General features: G+C 46.4%; 1 long non-coding RNA gene across 1 annotated transcript in view; it reads right to left on the bottom strand.

Moving 5' to 3' along the window:
* Positions 1 to 12,739: 12,739 nt before the first annotated feature.
* LOC142771647 (uncharacterized) overlaps positions 12,740 to 27,551 on the bottom strand; it is a 315,367-nt gene continuing 300,555 nt past the window's right edge. Inside the window, exon 3 of the long non-coding RNA XR_012886044.1 lies at positions 12,740 to 13,024. This is a non-coding gene — a long non-coding RNA (uncharacterized LOC142771647). The remainder of the gene's footprint in view (positions 13,025 to 27,551) is intronic.

Below are 27,551 nucleotides of genomic sequence, written 5' to 3'. Positions count from 1 at the left end.
GAAAGTTTCTTAAGGAAAGAAGCTCCCGAGGACATGGGCTAGTCCCGCGTTGTCGTAGCCACCTCCTCTACTTTTCGTAGTGTTCACTATATGGCGCTGGGGGTACTCTAGTTTTATAATTGGTACCTAGATGGCCTCGCTGAATTGGAGACGCGTGCTAGAGTGTGAGATGAGATCATAAGATGACGAATTTGTGCTCTGACCTGATTGAATGGAGGTGTATTGCTCTAGTTTAATCGGATACTGCTAGAGGTGCACCTCAGCTCAAACTTCACTGGATTGGGAGGCTGCTGAATGCAATGCGAGACCACTTGGACTCTCCCTCTTGGCGGGCTTCGTCTTTGTCCGGTGGTCGGTTCCACGGAGTTAATATACGTACTCTAGAGGAAGAGCTGGGCCGGCAAAGCTATAACCACGAAAACGCTGACACCTTGGAACATTGTCAGTGTTGCCATTGCAATACTTTAAAGAAGCGATAAACATAGCAGTTTAAAACACTCAAATTATCGCACTATAAATTATATATAAGCAAGTTCACGCAATATAAACAAACGTAAATTGTGTCATATGTTATGTCAACTACATTTAGGAGAGGTACAATGGCCATTTATGCAATTAACTGTGCGCGAGAAGAGGTGTTTGCAGGTTTGTTTACCAGAGGGCGCCACTATCCCTGTTCATACATACTGTTAAGATAGATCCCGACACATACGCACCACAGCGCAGGTTCTGCGTCAATAAAACAGCCACCCTGTAGCACATGGTATAGGAATGCCCACACTCCTTTACAAGCCAGAGCACAACACAGCACTCTAGAGTAGGAGGCAGCTCTGTCCAGCTCGGATCCGAAGACCCAAGAGGCTATCGTGAGACGAGCGAGGACCGCGGCCCGTGCCAATGGGATCCCGGACTAAGGATCCCACTCACCTACATTCCTTCCTTGGTCGCAGATAAATGTTTTATTCTCTCTCTTTGTTCCGTCTCAACATTTGAGAACATGATCGCGCGAAGTGCGGCCGATTCCACCGGCTTGCTTGCGCACCGGGTGGGTCGTGTACTTCTCGTCCGGGTTTTTTGTTGCTATGAGCCAACAACTCGACTTCATGTGACAATAACTTAGGGCGATCTAACAGAGAGTCATGAAGTCATAAAAAATGGCAGCATATTTACGGAGTGAATGATGGATAGTGGGGCGAAGCATCCGTCCGTCCATTCGTTCTATCTTCCGTCCATCCATGTGTGCGTCTGTGTGGCCACCCGTGCGTCCATCCACCCATCCATGGGTGCGTCTGTTCGTGCGTCCACACGTTCATCTGTGCGTCCATCCCTGCTTTCGTCCATGCATCCGCTCCTGCATCCGTCTACGCGTCCATCCGTCTGTGCAGCCATCCGTGCGTCCATTCATGCATCTGTCTGTGTGTCCGTTCGTCCACCTATTCAACACTCCAAGTACCACCATCTCGCATCTTTTCATCATATATTCCTCATATAGAAGCACCGCCATGCAGTGGACATTCCAAGGACTGAACTAGAGGAGGCACACGCACAATTTCTTACGGCTTGCGCTTCGTGTCTACTTCCCACCTTTAACCACCTCGAGTTCATGGTATATACTAGTTCACTGTATTCATGGCACTGCGGCCCAACGCTCGCTAAACATTTCTATAACATAGGAGGTTACGCCCAGCGAGTATAATGTAGCAACCCTTTCCTGTCTTCTGTGCGTTGTTGAACAATAAAAAATTCGCAGCGTGCGCGTTAACTAAAAGCCGCATTCTCCTGTCTCTGGTTCCCCCTTAGCAGCCATTGGCATGTACATTGAGCACTGTCTTTTATTGTTCAACAACGCACAGAAGAAATCTCTCACTGGCACCACCTTAGAGAGAGAGAGAGAGATGTACACTTTATTAATTTCCGGCAGATTGCTGGGATGGGCTCCCACCTAGGGGCCAACGGAGAGACCGTGTCTCCCGGCAGCTTCCTTGGCCTGCCGGATTGCCCAAAGTTGCCTGTCCATGCCCGAACTGAGCAACGCAGTCCACCAACGCACCCGAAGGTCTTCATTGGAGGCCGCGACCCCAGAATTTCTGTCTAATGCTGGACATTCCCGTAGGATATGGTCATGAGTGGCTCTGGTGGTACAGTACTGGCATAGATTAGAACTATAGAAGTCGGGATATATGTGGTGCATCATGACAGGGTTCGTGTATGTGCGTGTTTGTAGCTGCCGCCACTGAACGGACTGGGCCCGATTTAGCTTGGGGTGAGGCGGAGGGTACTCCCGCCTTTGCAGTCGATAGTGTTGAATTAGGTCATTAAATTTAGTGAGCCGATCGTCCCATTCCCACATCGGCGCAGAAAGGTCCGTTTTGGTGGTCGCTTCGTCTGACGTGACTCGGAACGTAAGACCTCGAGCCACGTTGTGCGCCACTTCATTCGGACTGTCCTCCACGTTACCTAGTGGTGTGTGGGCAGGGAACCACAAGATGTGCACGTATTTGTCCGCCTCGTGAATTTTGCCTGTGCTAAGAATCCGCAATGCTTCAAGGGAGATTCTGCCGCTGGCGTAGTTTCCTACGGATATCTGCGAGTCGCTGATTACACATGAAATGTTAGTGAGGGCTATGGCCATCGCGATAGCCACTTCCTCTGCCGTTTCAACATTCCGTGTTTTGATTGACGCGCTGCTTTTGCATTGTTTTGTGTGGTCTATGACAGCAGCAACGCAGCGGTGACATTCCTGGTAGCGTGCTGCGTCGAGAAAGACTGCCCATGGTTGCGCCCAAACATCTTTGACATGGCTCTGGCTCTACTAACATGTCTGCCCTTGTTGTGTTCAGGGTGCATGTTTCTTGGTATGGGTGGTACTGTGAGCTCGGCACGGATAGTGCCTGGTATGTCGTGTTTGTCTCCGTGTTGAACGTGGTAAGAAATACCGAGATTACATAGAATCTGGCGGCCTGGCTTAGTCTTGGCTAATCGCTCGACTTGGGAGATTTTTTGTGCCTCGATAAGTTCCTCAAGGGTATTGTGTAAACCAAGTTGAAGGAGAAGTTCGGTGCTGGTGTTTTGAGGCAAACCTAGCGCTTGTTTGTAAATTTTCCTAATTAGGCTGTTGAGTTTTGACGTTTCCGCAGTGAACCATCGGGGGTACGCCGCCGTATAGGTGATGTGACTTAGAACGTTGAAGGTCAGAATGTTATACTTGCTACACACTACAACGGCTACGAGGGACGAACAGGTGCCGCTATAAGGAGCTTCGCCCCTAAAAAGCCAGGGGTTATTGCAGCATTCAGTAACGAGTGCGAGTGGACGCCACACGAGAGCTGAGTATCGTTCCATCATGGCGGAACCCGAGTGGTTTTTTAAACCTGCTTGGTTTTAATGCCTTGGCACTATGGGGAGTGTTACCTTTAGAAACTGCCTATTAACTCTATGGTCTGCGCGCTTGGATTATGAGCGACAAGACAGAGGATTGGAGGGCTCGGAAAGATGCTGCACCGCGCGTGAGGGCCGATAGTTCTCGGAGTGCTCACTAAATCGCGCCGCGGCGCTCGCTCCACATGGTATGGGAATGCCCACATGCTCCCGTTCTGCTCTTCGAGGCTAGAACGGGAGTGTTGCGAACCAAGACGTACCGAGCAAAATACGAAGGCTCAGACACGGTATGTAGTGCGTGTGGAGAGGAAGAGGAAACGGCTGTACATTTGATTTTGTACTGTAAAGGGCTCCACCCTATAGTCGAAGATAATGACGCCCAATTTTTCTAAGCGTTGTGGTTTAGGAACAGTGAAGGCAAAATGGACTTTAAACGAGTGGAAATAACCAGGAGGAGACTAACTAGTTGGTGGCTACAATCGAGGCGCGAGTTAAATTCAATCGCCAAACGCACATTGATAGTACCTAACTTTATGGCTAGGTGGCGTGAGCCACCGCCCGATCTGAAGGGCAGAGCCAGATACATCCATCCATCCATCCATCCATCCATCCATCCATCCATCCATCCATCCATCCATCCATCCATCCATCCATCCATCCATCCATCCATCCATCCATCCATCCATCCATCCATCCATCCATCCATCCATCCATCCATCCATCCATTCATACCGATGCATAGGAGATGCGGGCTTTTCAGTGTAATAGGAATTTACGAGATGCGTTCGCTCTTGGTGCGCTTCCTTTCGCTCGGCAGACAGGGCGCAGCGAATATGAGTTGCAAATATAATGAAGAGGGAATGGAAGCCACGTCTCTGTGCCATTTACGATTAAAATTACGTTGCGTATTTAGAGACCGTTTGTCACATCTTTGATGACCGACTGGGCAAAATGCACGAAGGAGACACAGTGTACCGATGCACCCCATCTCCGTTTATGTCAAATTAGTACTCTAATTTGCAAACTACAAGCAATGCAACTATATAGACGGTTTTAAGATTGCAAACGCTGTGCCTCCCCCCCCCCCCCCCCCAAAAAAAAAAAAACCTCCACTCACCTCATTTAGCAGCTTGTAAGGTCAAAACCTAAAGGACGTTTTCAAGATTTTTCAAGGGTAAGGAAAATCTCTTATTAGTTTTCCAGATAAAAAGAACGTGCGTAATATCCAAGGCAATCTCTTGTAGTTTTTGTGTAGCTGAAAAGAACATTTATTTGAATATATTTTGCGAAATGATAGAAGTAAAGTGTAGAAAATCAGCGGGCTATTTTCTGACGCTCTTCTTGGCCACCTATGCTATTCAGACGCATCGGTAGACAATACCAGCAGTCATCAAGGGACTGTAGTCTCTTTTGCTTTTAGCGGGACGGCTCAGTGCTCTCCCATAGTTGAGTACGAACTACTCGAAATCGTTAAACATTTTTTCTTAACAGACGGTTTCAAGATTGCAAGCGTTGAGCCGAATATATTTTACCAAATAAGGGAAGAAAACTGCAAAAATCAGTGGGCTATTTTCTAACGCTCTTTTACCCACCGATTCTAATAAGGCACAGCGGGGGACAAAACGGGATGTCATCAAGGGTCCATGTTTGTAAACAGTGAAAGGTTCTTCACTGTCTCCTGGTTTTATTACAAATCAATGAAAACTCGCGGGGTTTCTTGCGCGTTCACCTCAGACGACTCAAAGAAGAAAGCTATATTTTACAGGACGAAGCGACTTAAGACCTCGCAATGTCCGTCCGTCCATAAACTGCCGCCCGGCGTCTACAGCAGATGTACAAACCAAAACACCTGTGAACAAAAAAAAAATTATTAAAAGGTTGTTAACTCAAACAAAATAAAGGGCCACAACAACGGAAAAGCAGCGATAATCAACCACCCATCAATCAAAGCTTATGACAGTGCAAACGGTTAACAAGGAGAAAATAAAGACTATTAACCAGAACTAAATACAAGGCTATGGTTCATGATGCGATGCACACAGCTTCTTCAATCAGCGTTACTCACCTGTTCGCTATATGTGCATTCCGTCGAAAGCTCAGCGGTGGACTGTAGGGAAATGCTATATGTGTAACTTGTTCGTCGTATGGAACGGCTTATAGTGGAGTACCTCGTACTCTAAATCGTTGACAACTCTTTCTGAACACACGTACATAGATGTGCCGAAGTGTATGTGACCTTATTACTGAAATGTTATGAAGTCTTTGTTCTCTGTACGTAGTGTAAACAAACTTTTTATGTGATGCTTGAAGAGAAAAGAAGAGAGAAGTGAACCCCTTAACTGTCTGCGTCAGAGTGGGACACCTCAACAGTAGCTCAGGAGGGATGGGGGTAAGGAGGGATTAAAAGGATGGGATTAAATGTATAGAGATAGAGAAGGGGAAGGAGATAGCTTGGCGCAGGGACAGCGACACCCAGAAGCAAGGAGAAGATAAGAAAGATGGACACGGTCGAGGGAGTCCGAGGACGGGGCACCACTCAGCGAGAACTTTTTGTCGGCGGCAGCAGATGGCGCAGGGCGAGCCAGTCGGCCAGAGCTGCGCTGTCGTCGGAGATCGCGGGGGCACAACCGGTCGCACGAAATCCAGAGAGCGACTCCATAAATTTTTTCTAACACTTATTTTTTAACACTTTGGGCATTCATATTCAATACAATGAGCAACAGGCTCATTGTATTGAATATGAATGCCCAAAGTGTTGTCAATAAATCCCAATCCCTGGAAATTGCATTACTTGCGCACAACCCTGACGTAGCAGTAATAACTGAGACTTGGTTAACCAGCGATATCACTGACGACTGCGTCTTTCCTTTATCGTTTTCGGTCTTCAGACGTGACCGTGGGTCACAAGGGGGGGGGGGGGGGGGTGTGGCTGTTCTGTTAAAGAAAAATGTGAAAGCTGTGGTTTTAAATCAAATAGAAGACCACGAAAGCCTGCTTCTCAAGATAACATTTTCTAGTTTCACTTTCGTCCTATGTGCGCTGTACAGACCTCCCAGTTCTGATCCTTCTTATTTGCGAAAGCTCCAAGATCATTTGTTTAGTTTCCGCAAAACCAGGATTATGCTTGTTGGCGATATCAATCTACCAGGTATTGATTGGCCTACTGGATGTGTCGGAGCCGCAGAGCACTCTGATATTCTATCCGACATTATGCTAACTCATAATTTAAACCAGGTTGTTCTTGAGCCCACCAGAATTTGCGGTACAGCTAGGTCCGTACTCGATCTTGTGTTCTTAGATCGCAGTTTTTCTGATTATTCATTACATGTAAGTGACGGGATTTCTGATCACAAGGTTGTAGTTACCAATGTCTTTCTAGAACCTAAAAAACGTTTGGCGGGAGTTAAGCATACATATGTCAAAGACTACTCCAGGGCGAGGGACGAGTCTGTTTTGGATTACCTTGACATAGCTTACGAAAGCTTTCAAGGTAATGATGTGCGGCATTTGTGGGAAATGTTTAAAGAGCATTGCAAATTTTGTTTAAAGTCTTTTATACCTGATAAGAAAAAACGAACCAAAAGGGCCAATCCATGGATTAACCGAGATATTATTCACCTAAAACGGCGAATTAAACGTATCAAGAAGACTCGCAGTCCCGATTGTGATGTCTTAAATAGGTTAGTCTCCAAACTTTCGAGCAGCGTAAAATCCGCAAGGAAACGGTATTTTTGCGAAAGTTTGCCTCAGTTCATTTTAAACGATCCAGGAAAGTTCTGGAATCACATCCGTAGTGCACATAAATCGGTCGATCAATTATTGGTTGATGGCAAGATGGAAACATCTCGTCTCTCCATTGCTAATGCTTTCAATTCCTTTTTTTCATTCTGTGTTTTCAAACGATCAAGGTGATGAATTTTATATGGAGGCTCATTCGGAACAGATCGAGCTTGTTTCTTTTGAAGGAGTTTTTGAAATGCTTCTGCGATTAGATCCTAAGTGCACTACTGGCCCGGATGAAATCCCGAACGCCTTTCTGCGTCGCTATGCAGAATCTTTAGCTCGGTTTTTGACAGTCATTTTTCGTGAATCTTTTCGGACGTCCGTGCTGCCCCATGATTGGCTTATGGCTAGGGTAATTCCAGTTTTTAAAAATGGAGACCGTTTCCATGTTGACAATTATCGACCAATTTCCTTAACGTGCTGTTGTTGCAAGATGATAGAACATATTGTAGCTAACCATATTCTTAATGTACTGGAAAAAAATAAAACATTGAGTCCCTTCCAACATGGTTTTAGAAAGGGATTTTCTACCGTTACGCAGTTGGTCACCGCTGTTCATAGTTTTAGTTCAATCTTGGATCACTCCGGGCAAATTGATGTTTTGTTTTTAGACTTAAGCAAGGCATTCGACAGGGTTCCTCACGGTAGCCTTCTTTTAAAACTTAAACAAGCAGGAATTCCTTCTACACTTTTAAATTGGGTTAATTCATATTTGAAAGATCGAACGCAATTTGTAGACATCGATGGTACTTGTTCCTCTTCTCTAACAGTGACATCAGGTGGGCCCCAGGGAAGTGTGCTGGGGCCCCTGCTTTTTTTGTTGTATGTTAATGATTTAGTGTCTGTGGTTGGTGATACTGTGAATATTGGAATGTTCGCGGATGATATCATGATTTATACTGAAGTGCAGTCTGCTTCTGATCAACATCGGCTAGATAGGGCTTTATGTGACATATCATCTTGGTGCGACAAATGGGGCATGAAAATTAGCACTACAAAAACAGTTCTTTTACGTATAACCAGGAAACAAAACCCCATAACTTTCCGGTACAAAATTAAAAACACCTTAATCGAGGAGGTTAGTAAGTTTAAATACCTAGGTATCGTATTGAACTCCAGATTAGATTGGAACGACCACGTTCAGCAGGTAACTTCTTCAGCGCAAAAAAAACTTGGTCTTTTACGGCATAAACTTCGAGGTACACCTAGTAACGTTAAGTTTTTAGCGTATAATTCCATAATTAGGCCTAAACTGGAGTATGCAGCGGTTGTTTGGGACCCGCACACGAACAAAAACATTAACGAATTGGAGAAGGTTCAGAGGAGGGCTGTTCGTTTTATTTATAATAAATATAAAAGAAGTGATTCTCCGTCAGGTATTATGGCACTCAATAAAATCCAAGCACTACACATTAGACGCCAAATTGCCCGCTTAGCTTTTATGGAATCCGTAATTAAGTGTAAGACTGGATTATCACCCACTCCATTCATTAGTCCGTCCACCACGAGGAAAACACGACACACACATAGCCACAGTTTATCCCCATTCTTTGCCCGAACAAATACCTTTAAGTTTTCATATTTTCCACGCACGGTAGATGACTGGAATAAATTGCCAGAAAGAATTTTTAGTGGAAATTTTATGACAGCCCTACACGATCATTTTAGAAACTTTTAATTACTGACGTTCGGGTTTTTAGCAATGTTTCTTGAAGTTGTGCGTGATTTTCTAGTTTTATTTGGATTGGAAACCCTGCTATGTTTGTGCGAAAAGTCGGTTTCACCGTGGCTTGTTTATTTTGTAGCTCCAAGTGAATTCTGCGTTTTGTTGCTTCATTGTTTTTTTGCATTGCATTGTATGTGCGTCAACATTATTTTTTTTCTGCCCGTCCTGCTTGGACTATTAAATTGGTCTGCTGTATTGTATAAATAAAAAATAAAATTTGTCTCTCCTGCGAGGTTCACAAAGCTTGTTTCGCTTGGTTTGGCACTGCGTCTATGATCGGTCCACATTTGACCAAGCTACGGTGTCACAGGATTTGGTCAATCTGGTACGTGTCGTCACAATGAATTCACAAGGATGCCACGAAATTTCTCGCCCTATGACGTCATATGGTGACATCACGTGGCAAAGATGTTTTTTACGTCACTCGTGTTCCCGATGATGCGGGACGCCGACGCATTTGATGAGGAATATACATAAGGCTTTTGTCTTCATGCTACGTTGCGGCAGCAAGTAGAAGATAACTTGCAACAACTGTTGTGTTAGCCGCACAAAGTGCTGTAAAACGGACAACATTTATTGCGTTCAAAACATCGTGCAGATGTTCGTTGATGCTCCAGCTGGCTGGCCTGACTCAGAGCCTTCACGTACAGCCGTCAGCACCTTTAAGACGAACGCTCCACCGTGTGTCCAGCAACAGTTTGATTGACGCTGACGCCAACTTACGTTTAGGGTCTGTTGCCAAGACGCTAACCACACATGCCGACATACTATCCAAGCTTACCGAGGTATTATCTCGACCAAAGCACCCAGCACTTCACGGCTGGCATCAATTAAACTAGCCCTGGCCACACATCGATGTGTTCGTGTTTAAAGTGCCGACGGCTGTACGCTTCACTCTTGAATGCATCTTCCCGTCCGAACTTTCACTGCTCATTTTGTTTCCTTGCTTTCAAGTGATGACATTTCAAGGTTCGCGCAGTTCGCGTTCCACGTTTGCTCGTTGCCGACCCTTGGGATGCTTTACAAATGGCGAAATAAACAGTGCCATATACGTGGTTAACGGCGCCCTGCGTAACTCTGATGGCATGGCTCGGTGATTAGCCTAATGATGGTGGCAAAAACGCACAGACCCTCTCGCAATGATGACAAGAGGTTCTAGAGATGCATTGTGGAAATGGAGGCAGAGACGCAGCCAGCCCCCCCCCCCCCCATTCTAGTGGAGGGGTGTGCTGCTGAATTCTTTTAAAGCCCTCTCTCTAATGCCCTCGTCGCGTGACTCCGGTCATCAAAGGATTTTTTTATGTGCCTTCAAGGTAGGAGTATAACGCCGTTAACTACCTTTTCTTTCTGAACGTCGAACTGTGGAGTGGGACGGCTCGTTAAGGCTGGTATAACCTGATGAGGACAGCCATTAGTCGGCCTCAAGCGAATGACGCACATGGAGCCGACAGGTGTGGGGGACCTTGAAATTAATAAACATTGCGGCTTACCACAAGAGCATTAGAAATTTAGTGTCGTATCTCTCCTGTGAAACGTCACCGTTAATTATGCACGGGCAACAGGCACTCTACTCACGGATTGAAATACGGAAATGTTAGGGCTATAGTAATGCCCGTACTTTCGTGTCGAGCATGTACAGTTTGCGTAATATCAACGTGATTTTTAACCGAACACTTAGATCGGAGCCAGGACCCCCTTTCGCATATCGTGGGCTTTACTGTGACAACGTGGGAGCCGCCCACGTAAACCTAGGGGTTGATCTTCAGGACTTGAATAAAGGTTACTATGTCTTATCACCTTTCGCAGTCACAATCAAGCCTACTTGGTCACGTCTGCAGCCACCAGACGCGGTTACCATGACGAATTGGTCATAACAGTTATATAATAACAACAGAAATCTGTAGCGTTTTCATGCGTGGCCGGAAATCATTTCGGACATTTCAATCATATGTATCAACATTTCGGTTACAGTCACAATCCAATTCGCTAACTTTCCTACTGATGCCCTTCATAAGTACAGGTGAGTACAAGTGCTAACTATAGAATACAACGTTTTTGCTCAGTAACACCGAAAGTTGGGCGAGTTGGTGATTGTTCATGATTACAAATAAGCAGCGCACGACGTTTTACACAAAGAGAGACGATAGGGACACCGCTGCACTCTCAACTAGTTTATTTCGTAAACGACCTTGGTTATTATACAACAAGACGGTGTACCACGTGCTACAATGACAACGTATTTTCTAAAAAGCCAACTTCGCAATCGCTCAAAGTAATCGATGCTTGGCTTATACAGTAATCTTTTCTTCTTGCGATGTGGAAGGCCTCGATCACTTCCCTTGTCATCTTATCTCTGTGGCTGGAAAGAATTTTAGTCTCAGAGAACAGCGGGGAACAGCCACATTCTAAGCAATGCCGTCTTAAGTGCGAGTAAGCATTATTAGCTAATGCTCTCTTGTGCTCCGTTAACCTTGTATTTATGCACCGGCCTGTTTGACCGATGTACATTTTCCCACATGACATGAGCAAACAGTAAACCACCGCGGGAAGAAAGGAAAAAGAAATGTGTCTCCATACCCTATGCGCACAGTATATCACATAATCTAAAGAATGTAGGCAGCCGGTATGGCTTACAAGTTGTTTTTTCTGCACCTAACAAACTAGGAAAGATATGCGCTAGGCTAGATAGGAAGCGATTGACAAAAAAGGATAGGTGTCGGTGCTCTGTTAAGCACAGTGTTTTGTTTGTTGAGTGCAGAACCGCGGTGGTTTACTGTTTGCTCATGTCATGTGGGAAAATGTACATCGGTCAAACAGGCCGGTGCATAAATACAAGGTTAACGGAGCACAAGAGAGCATTAGCTAATAATGCTTACTCGCACTTAAGACGGCATTGCTTAGAATGTGGCTGTTCCCCGCTGTTCTCTGAGACTAAAATTCTTTCCAGCCACAGAGATAAGATGACAAGGGAAGTGATCGAGGCCTTCCACATCGCAAGAAGAAAAGATTACTGTATAAGCCAAGCATCGATTACTTTGAGCGATTGCGAAGTTGGCTTTTTAGAAAATACGTTGTCATTGTAGCACGTGGTACACCGTCTTGTTGTATAATAACCAAGGTCGTTTACGAAATAAACTAGTTGAGAGTGCAGCGGTGTCCCTATCGTCTCTCTTTGTGTAAAACGTCGTGCGCTGCTTATTTGTAATCATGAACGTTTTTGCATTTCTAAGTGACGCGCTACTAACGCCACGTCTCAAGAAATACCAGAATACCCAGACGTACACATCAATATCATTTCGATATCACTTCCAGGCTACAGCGAAAAAAAAATTGATTTCCGCGCAATAGCTTTCTAATGGCCGATTGCCCAGAACTTCACCAAGTTTCTTTCGGGAGAAATGCTCTGTTGTACCACGGTATCCTTAAATGTAGCTAGCCCCGCCGCAGTGGTCTAGTGGCTAAGGTACTCGGCTGCTAACCCGCAGGTCGCGGGTTCGAATCCCGGCTGCGGCGGCTGCATTTCCGATGGAGGCGGAAATGTTGTAGGCCCGTGTGCTCAGATTGGGCTATCGCAGCCCATATGCGGTCGTTTGCCATCCTCCACCCTAGCTTGCCAGTTGCCATGTTGTACTTTAGTTACAGCTTAAAGAATCACTTCGGTACCTACTTCCCGCATGCAAAGAGTCTTTACTCGAGTTCTACACCCAGATGGCAGTTACGTGCGAGATTTGATGGTACGGAGAAGTTGCGATGTTCCAAAGGGAAGTTGAAAAGGAGTTTCGCTCAGCAGTATTCGCGCGTCTATGAAGCGTTCGCACGATTCATACACTCACGCGGGACTTAATGCGGCGATTTCACGTTGTAGCTAAGTTTCTATGTCTTTTCGAAAGTCTGTACTTCTCGGAAGTGTCAAGATGAGTGATAAATATTCCTCGACCGGCGTACGTATTAAGCTCTGGCTTACCTTTGTGAAGCCAGGCTTTGCCGGTGCGTGATAGGCGCTCCTCCGTAAGCATTTCGGGCTCTCGGAGCTTGAGGCTGTACGTGCTGTGTACGTTTGTCGCACCCGACATGGAACTGCCTCTCTCAGCAAGGAGGTGAAGTCGGCGTCTATACCATGGGAGGAATCAGGAGAGACTGCGTAAAGACAACCACAGAAGGTGATGTACTGTGTCCCAAAAGCTGGATGAAAACGAAACCGTATGACAAAGAAAAAAGCAACATTACGTTCACGCTGCTAAGCACCGCTATATAACTGTAATATGCGTTGCACTTTTGAGTCAGCATGATCCCCGCACGTACCACAGGAAGCTTTCTTTTTTATGCAGCGTAGCACCTGCCTTTTGGTTTTATATTTAAACGCTGTAGCTTTTTTCCTATCTCTTTTACCTCATTTTTTTACGTTAGGTACGAGCATATTGAACCCACAAGGATGTATAAAGCATAAGAGTAACATATGAAGAGGACACAAGTTATTCGGAAATGGGACTACTACCGCATATTTGGCATTTATGAAGTATTTGATTCCCCCTTTTAAGTGTGCATTACTTAAGAGAAGAAAGCGACCGAAACAGTCATAGATAGATAGATAGATAGATAGATAGATAGATAGATAGATAGATAGATAGATAGATAGATAGATAGATAGATAGATAGATAGATAGATAGATAGATAGATAGATAGATAGATAGATAGATAGATAGATAGATAGATAGACAGACAGAGAGAGAGACAGACAGACAGACAGACAGACAGACAGAGAGACAGACAGATAGACAGATAGATAGATAGATAGATAGATAGATAGATAGATAGATAGATAGATAGATAGATAGATAGATAGATAGATAGATAGATAGATAGATAGATAGATAGATAGATAGATAGATAGATAGATTCAAAACAATGAGCGCGACGAAGGTAAGAGGAAGAGAGCGTACGAATAAATTTGCGAAAGCCTGCGAGTGGAAGACAGACGCTTACGGCTACAAACGCATCCGGGTGCGCTGACTGGTAGTACTAGTGGAGACGCCGGGTCACGCATACAATGTCGCACGAGGAAAAGCAGCTTCTTTCACTACAAATCGATTCGCCCCCAACGCGCGCCGAGGGGACCGCTTAGTATACGCTCCACCCGTTTCTTCCAAATCGCGTTCATCCATCGCTCGCCTGTACGACGGGGCAGGTCCTGTCCTACAAACCCACTCGCCCATTTCTTTTTCTGGAAACGTTTCTTTGGTATCCCAGACACTGGCCCTCTGGCTCGGCTCATACGAAAAGACGCAACTATTTTTCTGTCAAGTAGTGAGTCCTGCTTAATGCTGTATGCGAACGAGCGTTACGTCATCTCAATTAATCGAAAGCCTTAAAGGCCTTATCGAACGCGAAAATCACTATGGGTGTCGGTTGCGTCGTAGTTAACGCGAGTGCTGCGAAATTGAACCACTCTGAGATCACGTCACTATACGATGACAGACTTCACTAAAATTTTGTGACGCCATCATGACGTCACTTTTTTGTGACGGCTCATGATGACGTCATCGCATCGCATGGTCGCTTGCTCAAAAGGTGGGCTGATCACGAAGGCATTGAGAAATCACGTGAGGTACAGTAAGCTTTAAATGTTTCCGAGCACGGGGGCAGTGCGTAATCACGTTGAAATGATAAAAGCATTTGGGGGAGCGGGCATAGGGGGGGGGGGGGGCGTTGAAGCAATGCAAACGACTGGGCAGGAAAACCCTCCCAGTTCCTTGTGGGGGATTCGCTCGCAGGATTTCAAGCTGGACGGTTGTGCCCTCGCGATCTCCGACGCCAGCGTAGCTCCCGGCGACTGGTTCGCCCTGCGCGGTCTCCTGACGCCGTGCAGCTCTCGCATTGTGGCGCCCCGCCCTTGGACTGCTTCGACCGGATCCCCACTTTCCTGTCTCCTTCTTTTTTCCGTCGCTTGCCTGTCTTCTTCTTCGTGTATTTTCCTTCTATTCTTTTTATCCCTCCTTCCCCCCACCCCTATAAGGCACTGCTCTGTGTCGCCTGAAGGCAGACAGAAATTAGGTGCGTTTTTCCTCTTCATTCTAACCACTACCACCAGTTCCTTGTGCGTTGAACAAAGAGGACTCAAAGGCGAAAGCCATGTTCTTATTTTAGAGGCGAAGCTCCTTAAAGCTGAGCCGTGCTATATTGTAAGTATTAGAGCGCAATTTAGGAAACCCTGGAAACTGCGATATGAAGCGCTACCTACTTGCCCAACAGAAAGCTTTAACGGACCTTGTTGTCCGCATCCGTCAGGATCCACAAAATGAAACCGAAATTTAAAAACTGCACCACGGAAAACGCCAACACCTGCCTAAAAAAATTCGGCAGATCCCACGCACCTGGGAATCGACGTTATGCGAAGCATGCGAAGGGAAGGTGACCGTGCTGCAATTTTTTATTGAGCGACATATCATGAAATGACGCTAATTGTATGTACAAACGTTGCACGCACAGACATATGTTGGAGAGTTGCAGATGTTTAATAACCAGTTGTTTGCACTTGCACAACGATGCCATCTGAACATGCGTATTAGCAACACCAGAAGCCGATATGAAGCGCTTATGCTCGCGAGGATGCTGGCCTTGGACACTGCTACATAAATCCACTTCAGCGACTGGCAACTAACCACAATTGACGTTAACCCGACGTGACGGCTGTATCAAGTGAATACATATCTATTGTTCATAAAATTGCGTAGGCAGCACTGCAACCACTATTGACGTTTTACTAAGGTTAGCGCCTATTTGAATAGTAGTTCTGAGACCTGGCGTAGCTCTGTGGTTAAATGCTTCATTGCCACGCAGAATGCTTGGGTTCGATTCCAGTTGGGTTCCTGACACTTGTTCTTTGCATTCGTCGGGTCGACGCTACCGATGTCGGGTATTTCTTAACGCTCGCATGTTAAAATTGCCCATGCGTGTTCTCGTCGCTCCTCGGTAGATATTAAGTGTCAACCACCTGTGGCATATACCCGCATACCAGCGGCACATACCCGCCCGTGGGTATATGCCACTGTCTCGTGAGAATTGTTTGACGACGTACGCGACAGGATTGTGACATTATTCATATTCAGCACGTCATATTCGTCAAACTATCTTACGCTCCCGTGCTAATTTTCGTTCACGCCAAGTTAAGGGGGTGACCACGAGAGCACCCAAGTGTAAGTGGCTAGATAGATAGATTTATACGCTCAATATCGCTGAAGATCGCTAAGAAATGCTTCGCTGTTAAAACTGACTTTATGTTTACATCATTCAAGTATATGACAGCACAATACATGATTACCTCCGCAGTTCATTTTTACGTTCGTCCGTGCATCCGTGCATCGGTCCATCTGTTCATGCATCCGTGCACGCGTCCGTCTGTTCATCTGTCTATCCTTTAAAGCCGAGTTTAACGTAGAAGTTAAGGACCTAAGGAAACGGCTTCGCCCACTCGTCATTATTTGCTTCGTGGAGAAATAGAGAGAGAAAAAATTGGCGGATCCCACATACCGTGCGAATTGATGATACGCGAAGCACGAATGAGGAAAGCAAATATGTCACATTAAAATCAGCACAACGTTACGAGGTGGACGTAAGTTATGCAGTACATGACTTCCATGTCATGATTAGCCCCGCCGCGGTGGTCTACTGGCTAAGGTACTCGGCTGCTGATCCGCAAGTCGCGGGATCAAATCCCGGCTGCGGCGGCTGCATTTTCGATGGAGGCGAGAATGCTGAGGCCCGTATGCTCAGATTTGGGTGCACGTTGAAGAATCCCAGGTGGTCGAAACTTCCGGAGCCTTCCACTACGGCGTCTCTCATTATCATATGGTGGTTTTGGGATGTTCAACCTCACATATCAATCAAACTAATCATGTCATGATTGTCATGTTTGCGCCTGGCATTTGTGTTCGTCGTCTATTCACATCACGTAATACCAAACTTGGTACGTGTGGAGCTAGCAAAACGGCCACGAACGCGCTATGAGCGTAGCATGTAGTCATGTTTTACATGACACACGTGTCATAACTATCATGGTTCGACGCGCCATTTACCGTTGTGGCCTATTTGCGCCACGTAACACCAAATTTAGTACATGTGAAGCAAGCGGAACGGGCGCGAACGCATCGTGAACGTGGTATGTGGTCGTGTTCTTACATTACACGCACGTCATCATTATCTTGTTTGCACCAGTCGTCACCTTCGTCATTCAATCACGTCATCATCATCATCATCATCTTCATCATCATCAGCCTGACTACGTCCACTGCAGGACAAAGGCCTCTCCCATGTTCCGCCAGTTAACCTGGTCGTGTGCTTGCTGCTGCCAATTTATACCCGCAAACTTCTTAATCTCATCTGCCCACCTAACCTTCTGTCTCCCCCTAACCCGCTTGCCTTCTCTTGGAATCCAGTTAGTTACCCTTAACGACCAGCGGTTATCCTGTCTACGCGCTACATGTCCGGCCCATGTCCATTTCTTCTTCTTGATTTCAGCTATGATATCTTTAACCCCCGTTTGTTCCCTGATTCACTCTGCTCTCTTCTTGTCTCTTAAGGTTACACCTACCATTTTTCTTTCCATTGCTCGCTGCGTCGTCCTCAATTTAAGCTGAACCCTCTTTGTAAGTCTCCAGGTTTCTGCTCCGTAGCTAAGTGCCGGCAAGATACAGCTGTTATATACCTTCCTCTTGAGGGATAGTGGCAGTCTACATGTCATAATTTGAGAGTGCTTGCCAAATGTGTTCCACCCCATTCTTATTCTTCTAGTTACTTCAATCTCGTGGTTCGGCTCCGCGGTTATTACCTGCCCTAGGTAGACATAGTCTTTTACAACTTGAAGTGCACTATTACCTATCTCGAAGCGCTGCTCTTTTCCGAGGTTGTTGTACATTACTTTCGTTTTCTGCAGATTCATTTTAAGACCCACCTTTCTGCTCTCCTTGTCTAACTCCGTAATCATGAGTTGCAATTCGTCCCCTGAGTTACTCAGCAATAACACGTCATTGGCGAAGCGCAGGTTACTAAGGTACTCTCCATTAACTCTTATCCCTAACTGTTCACATTCTAGGCTTCTGAAAACCTCCTGTAAGCACGCGGTAAATAGCATTGGGGAGATTGTGTCCCCCTGCCTTACACCCTTCTTGATTGGTATTCTGTTGCTTTCTTTATGAAGCACTATGGTAGCAGTTGATCCCCTGCAGATTTCTTCCAGGATGTTTATATATACTTCATGGACGCCCTGATTCCGCAGTGTCTGCATGACGGCTGATATTTCTATTGAATGAAACGCCTTTTCGTAATCTATGAAGGCTATGTATAGTGGTTGGTTATATTCTGAGCATTTCTCTATTACCTGATTGATAGTATGAATATGGTCGATTGTTGAGTTGCCTGTTCGAAATCCTGCTTGTTCCTTTGGCTGATTGAATTCTAATGTTTTCTTTACTCTGTTAGCAATTACCTTTGTAAATAGCTTGTATACTACAGAGAGCAAGCTAATCGGCCTGTAATTCTTCAAGCCCTTGTCATCTCCTTTCTTATGTATTAAGATGATGTTAGCGTTCTTCCAAGACTCTGGTACCCTTCCCGTCAGGAGACACCCCGTAAACAGGGTGGCTAGTTTTTCTAACACAATTTGTCCTCCATCTTTCAGCAGATCTGATGTTACCTGATCCTCACCAGCAGCTTTGCCTCTTTGCATGCTCTCCAAAGCTTTTCTGACTTCTTCTATCAGTACTGGTGGGGTGTCATCTGGGTCATCTGCTAGTGTCATCTGCTAGTTCTTATAGTATTAAAGTCGTGGTTGTCCCGGCTACTGTACAGATCTTTTAAAACCCCTCCGCTATTTTACTATATCCTATCCATATTGGTAGTTATTTTGCCTTCTTTGTCTCTTAGTGCATACATCCGATTTTCGCCTATCCTAAGTTTTCTCTTCACTGCTTTGACGCTTCCTCCGTTTTTCAGAGCGTGTTCAATTCTCTCCATGTTGTACCTTCTTACATCGGATACCTTACGCCTATTAATCAGCTTCGAAAGCTCTGGCAGTTCTATTTTGTCTGTTGTACTTGAGACTTTCATAATTTTACGCTTCTTCATGAGATTATTCGTTTCCTGGGAAAGCTTGCCAGTGTCCTGTCTGACTACCCTGCCTCCAACTTCCACTGCACACTCCGTAATGATACTCGTCAGATTATCATTCATTGTATCTATGCTAAGGTTGGTTTCCTCACTAAGAGCCGAGTACCTGTTCTGAAGTGAGACTTTGAATTCCTGTACTTTCCCTCTCAGTGCTAGCTCATTGATTGGCTTCTTGCGTATCAGTTTCTGTCGTTCCTTCTTCAAGTCTAGGCGAATTCGAGACCGTACCATTTTATGGTCACTGCATCGTACCTTGCCAACCACTTCCACATCCTGCACGATGCCTGGGTGTGCACTGATTTTAAAGTCTATTTCGTTCTTATTTTCGCCATTAGGCATCTCCATGTCCACTTGCGGTTTCCTCGTTTTCGGTAGAAGGTATTCAAAATCCGTAAATTATTGCGTTCTGCGAATTCTACTAGTAGCTCTCATCTGGCGTTTCCAGTACCGATGCCATAATCTCCTACTGCCTGGTCTCCCGCCTGCTTCTTCCCTACCTTTGCATTAAAGTCTCCCATCAGTATTGTATACTGTATTTTTACCCTACTCATTGCCGATTTCACGTCTTCATAGAAGCTTTCAACTGAAGCGTCGTCTTGGCTGGATGTAGGCGCATAAGCCTGTACCACCTTCATCTTGTATCTCCTATTCAGTTTAATTACAATACCTACCACCCTTTCATTAATGCTATAGTATTCCTCTATGTTTCCAGCTATGTTTCTGTGAATTAGGAACCCCACTCCCAGTTCTCTTCTGTCTGCCAAGCCCCGATAGCAAAGGACGTGCCCATTCTGTAGCACAGTATAGGCCTCATCTGTCCTCCTAACCTCACTGAGCCCTATTATATCCCATTTAACACCCTCTAGTTCCTCAAACAGAACAGCTAGACTTCCCTCACTAGATAAGGCTCTAGCGTTAAACGTTGCCAAGTTCAGGTTCCAGTGGCGGCCTGTCCGGATCCAGAGATTCTTAGCACCCTCTGCTGCGTTGCAGATCTGACCGCCGCCGTGCTCAGTTGCTTCGCAGCTGCTGGGGACTGAGAGCCGTGAGTTATTTCACGTATGCATGTGGGAGGTAGTGGCGAGATACTGCACCAGGGGATCCTTCTCTGGTGAGGGAGTGCATTCCCGGCGGTGGTTACCGGTGAGGCCGCACCCCAGGCCTCGTAATGCAGTTCCATCACCACGCGGATTTTTTTAACCGGTTGGGAACTGCGCGGCACCAGGATTTGAACCACGGACCTTTTGCATGCGAGGCGGATGCTCTAACCACTACGCCATCGCTGCGTTCAATCACGTGAAGTAACACCAAACTTGGTATATGTGAAACTAGCGAAAGTACCGCGAGCGTATCATGAGCCTGGCGTGTAGTCATGTTCTTACGTGATACGCATGTAATGATTATCATGGTTGGACGCGTCAATTACCTTCGTCGTTCATTCACGTCATGTAATACCAATTTTGCTACATGTCAAGCTTGCGAAACGACCATGAGCGCACCATGAGCGTGACGTGTAGTCATGACTTTTATGACATGCATGTCATGATTCCCACGAGAAGGCCTGTCACCAGTTTTGCAATATGTTATATAAACAAAACCACTGTAAGAGCAGCAAGACCATAACATGTAAATCGCGACATTCATGACATACATATAAAGATTTTCGTGCTATGAGTAGTCAATTATGCTCGTCATATAGTCATGTTATGCCATACCAATTTTGATAAAGATCCCATTATCGAAACTGCCAGGAGATCTAAAAGTCGTAGGCGGCTAGATAGATAGATATGTACTCCTTGCATATGTACTCCTTTGATACAGCCGTCACGTCAGGTTAAAATCAATCGTGGTTAGTTAGCATGCGCTGAAGTTCATTTATGTAGCAGTGTCCGGAGCCAGCATCCACGCAAGCATCAGCGCTTCATATCAGCTTCTGGTGTTGCGAATACGCATGTTCCAGTTGGCATCGTTGCGCAGGTACAAACAACTGTTTATATAAACATCTGCAACTCTTCAACATATGTCTGTGCGTGCAAAATTTGTACATACATTTAGGGTCATTTCATGACGTGTCACTCAATAAAAAATTGGCCCCATATCTGCATGTTAATCTGCAAATGTAGTTAAAAGACGATAGTCTTGCATGTGGAGAGAGTGTACAAACATTTATTTGATGTTCTGCGCAAGAAAATCGGTGAATCGTATTCTGGAGGCGCTGCGTTGGAGTGCCTCGAGCGTGCAATGGAGGTGAACGAGCGCATCAAGTCACGTCACACGTGAGACATGTGCGCTATATGGCAGTTACCTTGGAAAGCGAAGCAGACGCGCCCTGCACGCCCGTCTCAGATGTGATAAGGTGTAGAACGCAAGGCGACGGGTAGGTGCCACCACCGCCTCGTCTTAGCGAATCGTTGGGAACACTCGCGTTTTCGTGCAAGCGTTGCATGGTCAGCGCAGCGTGATTTGCGCTACGGTCCTTAAAATTACTTATGCATGCCTTTGCTAGTAAAAGACGCACATGTAGAAATATATGCGTGTGTTTATGGTGCCCCAGACATGCGCAATAATTGTTTTCAATTGACAATTGCACAAGTATGAACGCTAAACTTTGAACAACATTTGTGGGCGCTGCAGATGGGATCGGCCATTTCAAGTACCCGGTGCCATTAAGAGTAGACAAGCAGACGGACAGACAGACAGACAGACAGACAGACAGACAGACGGACGGACGGACGGACGGACGGACAGACAGACAGACAGACAGACAGACCAAAATTTTTGCGTCGAAGGCACCCAAGAAAGACTATCATCTTTAAAATATTGCAACAGGGTCGCCTTCCCTCCACATGCTTCGCATAACGTCAATTCTCAGGTACGTGGGATCTGCCGAATCTTTAGAATGCGAAGCATTTCTAAGCGAACTTCGGTGACTTTGAGCGTATCTATCTATCTATCTATCTATCTATCTATCTATCTATCTATCTATCTATCTATCTATCTATCTATCTATCTATCTATCTATCTATCTATCTATCTATCTATCTATCTATCTATCTATCTATCTATCTATCTATCTATCTATCTATCTATCTAGCTATCTATCTATCTATCTATCTATCTGTCTATCTATCTATCTATCTATCTATCTATCTATCTATCTATCTATCTATCTATCTATCTAACCGCCTACGACTTTTACCTCTTTTGGTCATTTCGATATTATTGGTATCAATACCAAATTAGGTATGACAAAACATGATTGTATGACGAGCATAAGTGACTAGTCATAACATGAAACTGATGATATGTATGTCATGAAAGTTATGATTTACATTTCATGGTGTTGCTGCTCTTGCGGTACTTTCGTTCACATGAAATGTTGCAAACCTGGTGTGGTATCACATGACTGTATGGCGAACACAGACGACCGACCCCAATGTGAAAATCATGACCTGCATGTCATGTAACAACATGACTAAATGCCACATTTATGATGCACTCGCGACCGTTTCGCTAGCTTCGCATATGCCAAATTTGATGTTACGGTACCTGAATGGATGACGAAAGTATGTGACTGGTGAAAGCATGATAATCTTGAGATGCGTGTCATGTAAAAACATGACTACATTCTATGCTGATGACGCGCTCACGGCCATTTCGCTAGCTTCACATGTACCATTTTTGGTATTACGGGACGTGAATAAATGACAAGGTATGTGCGTTTTGTCCAGTTGTCTTTTTTCTGTATTTCATTTTTTTGCATACCTCAGTTAAGATGAGTTACCAACTTGCCCTGCACTTCGTGCTTTTCAAAGTATGTGACTGGTGCAAACATCATAACCATGAGATGCGTGTCATGTAACAACATGACTACATGCTACGCTCATGATGGCTTCACAGCCGTTTTGCTAGCTTCACATGTGCCAAATTCGATATTACGTCGCGCTAACGGACGACATACGTAAATTACACGTCCAAACAAGATATTAATGACAGGCGTGTCAATTAACAACATGACTACATGCCACACTCATGATGCGCTCTTGGTCGGTTCGCTAGCTTCACATATGCCAAATTTGGTATTACTTCTCATGATAGATGACGAAGGTAGGACTGGTGCAAACATGATAATCATGATATGCGTGTCATGTAAGAACATGACTACATGCCACACTCAAGGGACTTGCCAATACACATCGACGTCGCTTTCGACGCGTCACGCTGGCGATGCCATGGCAGGCGCCAATCTGCCTGCCATATACTCGAAGGCACACGCCACGCTGCGTTCCTTTGACGCATGTGCGTTTGAACGCGCCCGGCGTCCCTCGCCATTGAAGAGAGGCAGACGCAGTGCTATGTGGGTAACGTCATCGGCGCGAAATGCATCGTGTCGCATTTCGCGCCGGTTGCCGCCGGGCCTCGCCTGATAGACGCTGGTCGCACCGGTCGTGCCTGGCGTCAGACTAAAGAGTGTTCGTGTTTGGCTAGCGTAGCGTCGCTGCGCCCACCGTGCGAGCGAGTGAACAATACGTCGAAGTATATTAAACCCTTCGTGATGCACTCGCGGCCGTTTCGCTAGCTCCACATATAGCAATTCGGTGTTACGTGACGTCAATGGTTCACGAAGGTATATCACTGCTGCAAACATGATAATCATGACACGCATGTCATGTAAGAACATGACAACGTAACACGCTCATGATGCTCTCGCAGCCATTTCGCTAGCTACAGATAACCAAACTCCTATCACCTGACCTGAATAGATGAAGAAGCTAAATGTCACGTCTAGACATGTTAATAATGACATGGGAGTCATGTACGGCAAAATTTAGTTTCGCCTCGTAACGTTGTGCTGATTTTAAAGTGTAATATCAGCCTTCCTCATTCGTGCTTCGCATATAATTGATTCCCACTTTACGTGGGTTCTGCCATTTTTAGGGGCGGAGCTCCTTATAGCGGCACCCGTTCGTCCCTCGTAGTCGTAGTAGTAGTCGTAGTGTGTAACCGGTCTTACATTTTCACCTCCAAGGTGGTGCCGGTGAGAGATTTCTTCTGTGCGTTCTTGAACGGTAAAAATTCGCAGCGGTCGCGTTAACTAAAAGCCGAATTCTCCTGTCTCGCATTCCCCCTTAGCAGCCATTGGCATGTACATTGAGCACTCTCTGACAGGAAAGGGTTGCTACGTTATAATCGCTGGGCATAACCTCCTTGGTTTTAGAAAGGTTTAGCGAGTGTTGGGCCGCACTGCCATGAATACAGTGAACTAGTATATGCCATGAACTCGAGGTGGGTAAAGGTGGGAAGTAGACACGAAGCGCAAACCGTAAGAAAGTGTGCGTGTGCCACTTCTCGTTTAGTCCTTGCAATGTCCGCTGGATGGCGGTGCTTCTATATGCGGAATATATGATGAAAAGATGCGAGATGGTGGTACTTGGAGTGTCGAGTAGATGGACGAACGGACACACAGACAGATGGATGGACGGACTCACGGATGGCTGCACCGACGGATGGACGCATGGACGGACGCAGGGGTAGATGCATGGACGAACGCAGGGTCGGACGCACGAACAGACGCACGCACGGACGGGCGAATGGACGCACGGACGGTCACACAGATGGACGCATGGACGGACGGAAGCAAGAACGAATGGACGGACGGATGCTTCGCCCCACTCTCCATCATTCACTCTGTGGATATGCTGCCATTTTTTTAAGCACAAATTTCTGTAGAGTTAGTTTTGTAGGTTACTTTTTTTTTCACCCACTTTATTATTATGCTAACGGTATGCGCGAGAGTGATATGGTGATTAATTATAAACTGTTTTTACACCGCATGCTTTCCTGCAAGTGGGCACATAATCACAGTGACGGAGTTCGTCACCAGAGCATGAACGAAGGTTGCGCATGGTCACGTTTCATATGCAAGCCACCATATATCGTGTGGTATGTATAACCCTGTTAGCCAAGTGTGTCGTCGTTAGCGTCTCAGGGCGTCCCTGGGCTGGCGGGCGCCCGTAATGGCAAGTGGCAAGCCAGCCCCCGAAGAAGGCGCTAGCCTTCGACGTAGTCGTCCCCGAGGGGACTAGTCCTGATAACGTCGTTGACGCGACGTCTTTAATAGTAGGAATCGAAGAGGTCTACTGTGTACAGCACTTTGGAGGCCGGAATTACCAAGTCGCCGTTAACAGTGAGGCCGCTCTGGCTCAAATCGTCGACGCGTCCCACCTCATCATCAGAGGAGAGCGCGTTGCTGTCGTACCCTTGGGACCCCAAAGTCACTCAAGTCACCGTTCTGTTCCTGCCGTGCCGCGTCCCCAGCGAGGTCCTCGCGCAAGCATTCTCTCCCTATGGGAAGGTGCTGCACATCAGCAGAGGACTCATGGGATCGCGCCCAACCGTGACCACTGGGACGCGATTCGTCCGGATGGAAATGAAGACATCGTCGCCGGTGCCCAACTACTTCAAGGTCGCTGGCCATCGAGTGACCTGGACTATAAAGGGATCCAGCGAGTGTGCCGTCGATATGGAGACAGCGGGCACTTCCGCATGAATTGCACAGCTCGGTTTTAAGTGTGAATACACTTTATAAGCGACCCCAAACCATCCACCGCCATCGGCGGCGTCCGCAGTCTTCTCTCTATCTTTAAAAGAAAGAGGACTTGGCGGGCCGCAGCGCGACGCTCTAGCGAATAAGCCACGGACGCGACGCTGATATCGGTGTCAGTAACGCGCCTTATTTCCCTCCCCCTTCGCTCGCTCCTCCGCTCTCCTCGCTCGCTGCAGCTGCGCGCGCACCCCTCTCTCTCGCGCGCCCGCCTTCTCTTTCAGTCTCCCGTCGAGAGCGGGTCGTGAGGGGGAGTAAAGTTCAAATCCATTGGCATTCGCCAGTAAGTTAACGTAAACTCCCCCGTGTGATCAAATTGCGATTCCCAGGAACCATTACACCATAAAGGCACCATAGTGTGATTAATAAATATAATAGTGCGAATTAATAAATACCCTTCATAGCATCACCCCGTGTATTCGCACTTAACCATGTTCACCCTCGGGGAAATGCTTGGGAGTTTTTGTGGAAGGTGCGGCGTTTACGGCCACGACGGGAAGGGCTGCTCGCTGCCGTGTCGCCGTTGTGGTGACCCGCATGCCACCGTCGCCCGCACCATCAGGCCGTCGTATTCCGAGGCGGCCTTCACGAATTACCCGCCACTTCAATCAGGCAAGAATAAGGACGTCGTATCATTGACGCCAGGCCCGGATATTTGCCAGGACGAAGTTGGGTGCATCACAACGCCACACCAGACGCCACACCAAACGCCCACAGCGTCTCCAGCCAGCCCCGACCAGGCAGCCCCTAAAGGTGCGCATGATCCATCTAGCGGCCCGCGACCAGTGATGGTTCCCACAGAACCACAGGTCGAGCCCTCACCAGAGGAGGCGCCACTAGGCGAACGCGTCGCAGATGCTGACGTGATATCTGTTGCTCACCCCATGGCTGCCCAGTCGTCTGTTAGTCCTCCCATCATTGAAGAGACTTTGTCCCAAGGTGACGAGGTTTCCATCAACGAGGACACGAGCAGTACTAGGAGCGACACGGCCCTGCAGATAGACACCGACAGCACTCTAAGCGAGATCAGTCGGGACAGCTTTGACGAATTTTTGCCATGTTCACTCAAGAGCCTCGGCACCAAGCGTGACCGAATATCCAGGAGCGACTCGGAGGCCCTCAGCGGAGACAGAAGTCCCCTGTGGACTTCGATGCGGCCCGGGAAGCCCCGCGCTCCCGGTGGGTCGCCTGGTCGTAAGAAGTGATTGAGCTGCTTGCGGGGCCCCCACTCCCGCGTCTGTCAGAACTGTGAGTCTAGTATCATAATTTGTCTTTATTGTTTACAATGGCTACCCCATTGAATATTATTTCCTTCAACGTAAAAGGTTTTCGCAGTCCGGTAAAGCAGGCCGATGTGATTAGTGGTAGCCTGTAATGCAAATTGTGATGTTTTATGCCTGCAGGAAACTAATTTCTGTTCACTATCCGACGTTAGGGCTTTTAAACAAAAGTTTAACTTAGATTGCTATTTTTCTTTCGCTACAACTCGTTTGACGGGAGTAGGCATCATTATATTTAATCGGGCTTAATTGAGAGGTCACCACGTTGTTTATGACGGCGTCGGTAGAATTATTGCTCTAGATTGTACCAACTTTTCTTTTCGAATGAGGATACTATGTGTGTATGCACCTGCACAAACCGGACAGTCTAATGATTTTTTTTCGAAATTTGGATGTTTTTTTCCTAGACGGTCGTCATGTAATTCTAATTGGAGACATTAACTGTGTGCTAAATACGCGATGCGTTGCACAAGGTCCTGGCTGGAGTCGGTCCGCTTGGAATTCACGTGAGCTGCGACGCCTTGTCCAGCGTTTTTCATGGCTGGATGCGCATAATGTCATACACGGGAATACTTTCGTTTGGACATGGCGCCGCGGGCACTCCTCCAGCAGACTCGA

Source organism: Rhipicephalus microplus, chromosome 9 (assembly GCF_043290135.1).
Source record: "Rhipicephalus microplus isolate Deutch F79 chromosome 9, USDA_Rmic, whole genome shotgun sequence".
In the NCBI taxonomy this organism is placed as follows: Eukaryota; Metazoa; Arthropoda; class Arachnida; order Ixodida; family Ixodidae; genus Rhipicephalus; species Rhipicephalus microplus.
This window is presented reverse-complemented; position numbering and strand designations above follow the sequence as displayed.